Source organism: Scyliorhinus torazame, chromosome 11, assembly GCF_047496885.1.
Source record: "Scyliorhinus torazame isolate Kashiwa2021f chromosome 11, sScyTor2.1, whole genome shotgun sequence".
NCBI lineage: Eukaryota > Metazoa > Chordata > Chondrichthyes > Carcharhiniformes > Scyliorhinidae > Scyliorhinus > Scyliorhinus torazame.
The window spans coordinates 62881208-62887320 of NC_092717.1; the positions used below are offsets into that span (position 1 = coordinate 62881208).

A 6113-nucleotide genomic window follows, 5' to 3' on the forward strand; every position below is an offset into this window, starting at 1 on the left:
TAAAGCCCTGGTATACACGTATACCAGCTCCAGCCCACTGCACCACCCGCTTCTGCTTGGCCCAGCTCAGGACCTTCTCCTTCACACTGTGCCTATGGAAGCACAGAGTCACTGCCCTTGGCGGCTCACTCGCCTTTGGTACAGGCCTCCACGACCGATGAGCCCGATCCAGTTCATATCGGGAGGGATCATCCCCCTCCCCCAATAGTTTTGCCAACATCACGGCAAAATACTCAGTCGGCTTCGGTCCTTCAACTCCTTCGGGCAGCCCCACAATCCTCAAATTCTGTCGCCTGGATCTGTTTTCCAGGTCTTCAATTTTTCCTTGCAGATCCTTGTTAGTATCCATAACCTTCCGCATCTCTTTCCCCATCGAGGCAAGTTGATCACCGTGCTGCAATAATGTCTCCTCCACTTCCTTCAGTGCCTCCCCCTGCTCTCGCACCTCCGCCACTGCGCTCGCCACCTCCGCCCTCACCGGGGAAACCGCCTCCTCCACCAGCACACTCAAAACCTCCCTCATCTCCTTCCTCACCGTCTCCATGCATTTCGCAATCTGCGCCAAGTGCTTTTCAAATTCCGCAGCCACCACCTTAGTTATTTCTTCAGCCGTAAGCAGTGCGGCCTTCCCTGGTGCTCCAGCCTCCATTTTCCTTGGTGACCCCGCGGTGACCTTTCCACTCCCCAACGGACCTTCAGCTGTTTTTTTTTCGGCCGTTTTCTTGCTCAGCCTCGACATTTTTCTTTGTTCTTTTTTTCCTCCTGTGTCTTCACTGTGCCTCCTCCGTGCTTCTGCCGTCTCCGTGGACCCTGGGACCGGGCTTAAAGCCCCGAAAATGCCATTGCCGAACAGGAGCCCTCCATTGTGCAGCCGCCTCCCGCCTGCCGTCACCGGAAGTCACAACACCCAGAAGACTTAACAAACCTTTAAACAGAAGCACATCAGTGTTTACATTCACTACTGAAAACATTTATAATTCTGAATTCACCAAATGATCATGTCTTTTGATGACAGAGAGATCAACAGTACACCTGCTCTGTCTGACTTCAGCTGCAACACACTCAAAAAAGAAAACAAAAAGACAGACACACCCAAGCTTTTCTCAAAGTGAAACTAAAAAGCAGAACCAGAGTTCAGCTCCACAAACACTCTAAGACATCAGTGCAGTAACATGAGTAGACAAACATTTCTTAAAGCGACATTCTCATGACACCAGGGTGAGTTCGGACTACTTTAGACTGCACCGGGGTACAAGGCAGGGATGTTCCCTCTCCCCACTGTTGTTTGCCTTGGCGATAGAGCCATTGGCGATGGCGCTGAGAGCGTCAAAGGACTGGTAGGGGTGAGTCCGCTGGGGGGTGGAACACAGGGTCTCGTTATATGCAGACAACCTACTCCTATATATTTCTGACCCATTGGGGGAAATGGGGGAGATTTTGCGGACCTTTGGGGAATTCGGCCAGTTCTCGGGGTAAAAATTGAATATGGGTAAGAGAGAGGTTTTTGTGATCCAGGCGAGGGGGCAGGAGAGGAGACTGGGGGAGTTGCCGTTTAAAGTGGTGGGAGAGAGTTTTCGCTATTTGGGTATTCAGGTGGCATGGGGTTGGGAGCAGCTACATAAATGAAGTCTGGCCCGTTTAGTTGAACAAATGAAGGAGGACTTTCGGAAGTGGGACATGCTCCCGTTGTCACTGGCGGGGAGGGTACAGACTGTAAAAATGACGGTTCTCCAGAGATTTTTGTTTGTTTTCCAGTGCCTCCCTATTTTCATACCAAAGGCCTTTTTTAAGCAGGTGAATACGGTGATCTCTGGGTTTGTGTGGGCGGGTAAAATCCCACGAGTAAAGAAAGTGCGGCTGGAGCCGAGCCGAGGGGGAGACGGTTGGCACTGCCGACCTTTAGGAACTACTACTGGGCTGCAAATATAGCCATGATCAGGAAGTGGATGGTGGGGGAGGGGTCAGTGTGGGAGCAGGTGGAGGCGGCCTCATGTAGGGGCACAGGTATGGGGACATTGGTAATGACTCCTCTGCCATTCTCGCCGGCCCGGTACTCCACAAGTCCAGTGGTAGTGACGGCCCTGAGAGTTTGGGGACAGTGGCGGAAGCACACGGGAGTGGAAGGAGTGTCGGTGTGGGCTCCAATTTGTGGTAATCACCAGTTTGTACCGGGGAGGATGGATGGGGGGTTTTGAATGTGGCAGAGAGCAGGGATTGAGAGACTGGGGGACCTGTTTATTGATGGGAGCTTTCCCTGTTTGGAGGATCTGGAAGTGGAGTTTGAATTGCCAGGGGGGAAATGGGTTTCAGCATCTGCAGCTGAGGGATTTTGTGCGAAGGCAGGTTTCGATCTTTCCGCTTCTACCGTCACAAGGTGTACAGGACAAGGTAGTCTCTAGAACGGGAGTGGGGAGGGGAAGGTATCAGAAATCTATAAAGAACTTATGGTGTGGGAGGAAAAATGTAATGAAATGAAATGAAAATCGCTTATTGTCACAAGTAGGCTTCAAATGAAGTTACTGAGAAAAGCCACTAGTCGCCACATTCCGGCGCCTGTTCGGGGAGGTTGGTACGGGAATTGAACCGTGCTGCTGGCCTGCCTTGGTCTGCTTTAATAGCCAGCTATTTAGCCCTGTGCTAAGCCAGCTAAACCAGGAAACACAGATAGATGTGCTAAAGTGTAAATGGAAGAGGAGTTGGGAAAGGAGTTAGAGGCGGGTCTGTGGGAGGATGCCGTGAGCAGAGTCAACGCGACCTCATCATGTGCCAGGCTCGGCCTGATACAATTCAAGGTGTTTCACCGGGCACACATGACAGTTGACCGAATGAGCAGATTTTTTGGGGTGGAGGACAGGTGTGTGAGGTGTGCAGGGGGCCCGCAAACCATGTCCACATGTTTTGGGCATGTCCGAAGCTCAGGGGATTCTGGCCGGGATTTGTGGATGTCATATCCACGGTACATAAAAGAGGGGTGGCGCCGAGTCCAGAGGTGGCGATTTATGGAGTGTCGGAAGGCCCAGGAATCCAGGGGGCGAGAGGCTGATGTTTTGGCCTTTGCCTCCTTGGTAGCCCAGAGGTGGAACTTACTGGCATGGAGGGACTCGAAGCCACCAAAATTAGGGGTAGCAACATGGCTGGGTTTCTCAGGCTTGAGAAGATTAAGTTTGCCCTAAGAAGACCAATGTTAGGGTTCATTCGGGGGTGGCAGTCGTTTATCGACTTCTTCGGTGAAAAGTAAACTGTTAGCAGATTCAATAAAGGGGGGGCAGTTAGGGAGTATGGGGGAGTTAGGCTATTTTTGTCTAGCTTAGGCGGGTACAGTGAGAGATGGAGGGGTGTGTTACACACTGAATTATGTTTACATTTGTATTTGTATCTTTTGTTGTTATAAAACCATAAATGCCTTACTAAAATGTTTATTAAAACAAAAAGAAGGTGCACTTGTGAAACTTAATGTCGACCATGGTTGGGTGGAAGACATAAATTGCTGCCCCTGATGATCCATGTGGTAATACCAGGTATTGCAGTACCCGAGAGGTGGATGCCCATTGGCTAGATCTAGGGGTCTACCATTGGCTAACGTACATAGCTCCGCCCTGAGAGGCGGGGTATAAGAACCAATGCCGTCCCAGCAGCCTTCACTTTCTGTATCGAAGCTGCTGGGTGCAGTTCTAGCTGATTAAAGCCTATTAGTTATGACTCACCTTGTCTCGAGTGTAATTGATTGTGCATCAACCCACATCTCCAAATGATGGTGTCACCATTCAATGGGCTATGGAATGTGCCAATGCTGTAGTCTTAAGGATGGTAACAATATGTTTATTTAACAAAATTTAAACTCATTGCCTCACATCCTTTAAAAAGTAACTGAATGAGCATTTGCCATGTCATAACATTCAAGGCTATGGGCCAAGTGCTGGCAAATGGAATTAGAACATAGAACTGTACAGCACAGTACAGGCCTTCGGCCCACGATGTTGTGCCGAACTAGTCTGAAACTAAGATCAAATCAACCTACTTCCAATCATTCTAGTGCACTCCATATGCCTATCCAATAATCGCTTGAAAGTTCCTAAAGTGTCTGGCTCCACTACCATAGCTGGGAGTGCGTTCCACGCCCCAACTACTCTCCGAGTAAAGAACCTACCTCTGACATCCCTCCTATATCTTCCACCCTGAACCTTATAGTTATGCCCCCTTGTAACAGCTACATCCACCCGACGAAAAAGTCACTGAACGTCCACTTCATCTATCCCTCTCATCATCTTATACACCTCAATTAAGTCACCTCTCAACCTCCTTCGCTCCAATGAGAAAAGCCCTAGCTCCCTCAACCTTTCCTCATAAGACCTACCCTCCAATCCAGGCAGCATGATGGTAAATCTCCTTTGCACCCTTTCCAATGCTTCCACATCCTTCCTATAATGAGGTGACCAGAATTGCACACAATAACAGAAAGGAATGGTGATACAGTCCAAGTCAAGTTGGTGTATCACTTGGAGTAACTGTACAATATTTCATCATACTCCACATTTGTGCCTTGTGGATTATGAAAGGACTTTTAGGGACAAAAGATGAGTTACAAGTATTTGTGAAAATGAAATGTTAGAGTTATAACCCCCACGAGACCCCCGGGAATGACCATCACTATTGTGGGTAGGATGATGACTCCAGTTGCCTACGGGCAGCAGTCCTCCATTTGTCATTGAAACTGGTACGAGAGCCCAGGCCCAGCCTGTTGGGCCGCGACTGCCTGCAGAGGTTTCACCTGGATTGGCAGCAGATTTTCAAAATGGTCACTGAGGAATTGTAAGAGGTCCTTGGGAAATACCTGGATGTTTTCCAGGATGCCATGGCCAAAATGTCCGGAGACGCAGACGCCTAACCGAGGTATTTAAGGGTCTTCCCAATCCCTTGTGCTTTGTTGGTGAAGGTAGATGATGAGCTTGCCGGCTGGAATGCCTGGGAATCATTCATCTTGTACTATTCATGGAGTGGGCAGCGTCTGTACTCCCAGTGCTAAAGTCAGATAAAACAGTTTGTCTACGTGGTGATTACCAGTTAACAGTGGGCAAGGCCTCTCGTTTGGCTGGGTACCTGATGCTGTGCAGCAAGGACTTCTATGCAAAGCTGGCTGGAGAACACTCCTTTTCAAAACTTGACATAAGTCACACGTACCTCCAGCTGGAGCTAGATGTTCCATCCAGATGGTTCATGGCAGTCATTACCCTCAGGGGTCTTTACAGATACACAAGGCTACCATTTGGGGTATCATCTGCTTGTGCGATTTTTCAGAGGGTCATGGAAAGCATCCTCCAAAGGTGGCAGTTTACTTGGATGATGTCCTGATTACCGGAGACACTGGAAAAGAGCAGCTGAACAAGTTAGAGAACTCCTCCGCTTATTTTCTGAGGCAGGCGTTCGCCTAAAAAGGGGCAAGTACGTTTTTCATGCAACAGAGGTCACGTACCTAGGGTACTGGGTTGACAGGGTGGCATGATAGCACAGTGGTTGGCACTGTTGCTTCACAGCTCCAGGATCCCACATTCTATTCCTGGCTTGGGTCACTGTCTGTGTGGAGTCTGCACGTTCTCCCCGTGTCTGCGTGTGTTTCCTCCGGGTGCTCCAGTTTCTTACCACGGTCCAAATATATGCAGGCTAGGTGGATTGCCCATGCTAAATTGCCCTGAATGTCAAAAGAAAGGTTCGGTGGGGTTACTGAGATACGGGGATAAGGTGGAGTGTGGGCTTAAGTAGGGTGCTCTTTCCTCGGGCTGGAGGAGACTCGATAGGCCATATGGCCTCTTTCTGCACTGTAAATTCTATGAAAATGTTGTGACTCGCACTTGATGGAAATTAATGTACAGGCTATCAAACAAGATCCCACGCTGGAGAATGCAACCAAACTATGGTCATTCCTTATAAATTATGGCAAATTCATCCCTAATTTGGCAACCATCCTAGTGCCACCAGATACGCTACTTAAAAATGACCAGGGCTGGGTATGTGGACTACCTTCAAAGCAGGGAGCCAGCACGAGGCCCTGCTGCCTGCCACCCAACGGTCAAGGAGCAACACCCCCCCCCCCCTCCCAGGGGCCCAGACACAGGTGG

At 49.5% G+C, this 6113-nt stretch overlaps 1 long non-coding RNA gene across 1 annotated transcript; it reads right to left on the reverse strand.

Annotated features, from left to right (window-relative positions):
• Positions 1 to 491: 491 nt before the first annotated feature.
• LOC140385993 (uncharacterized) lies at positions 492 to 5678 on the reverse strand. Its single transcript, XR_011933515.1, has 3 exons — positions 5471 to 5678; positions 5179 to 5361; positions 492 to 925 (listed from the first exon to the last, which is right to left on the reverse strand). It is a non-coding gene; the product is annotated as an uncharacterized lncRNA (long non-coding RNA).
• Between the last annotated feature and the right edge of the window lie 435 nt (positions 5679 to 6113).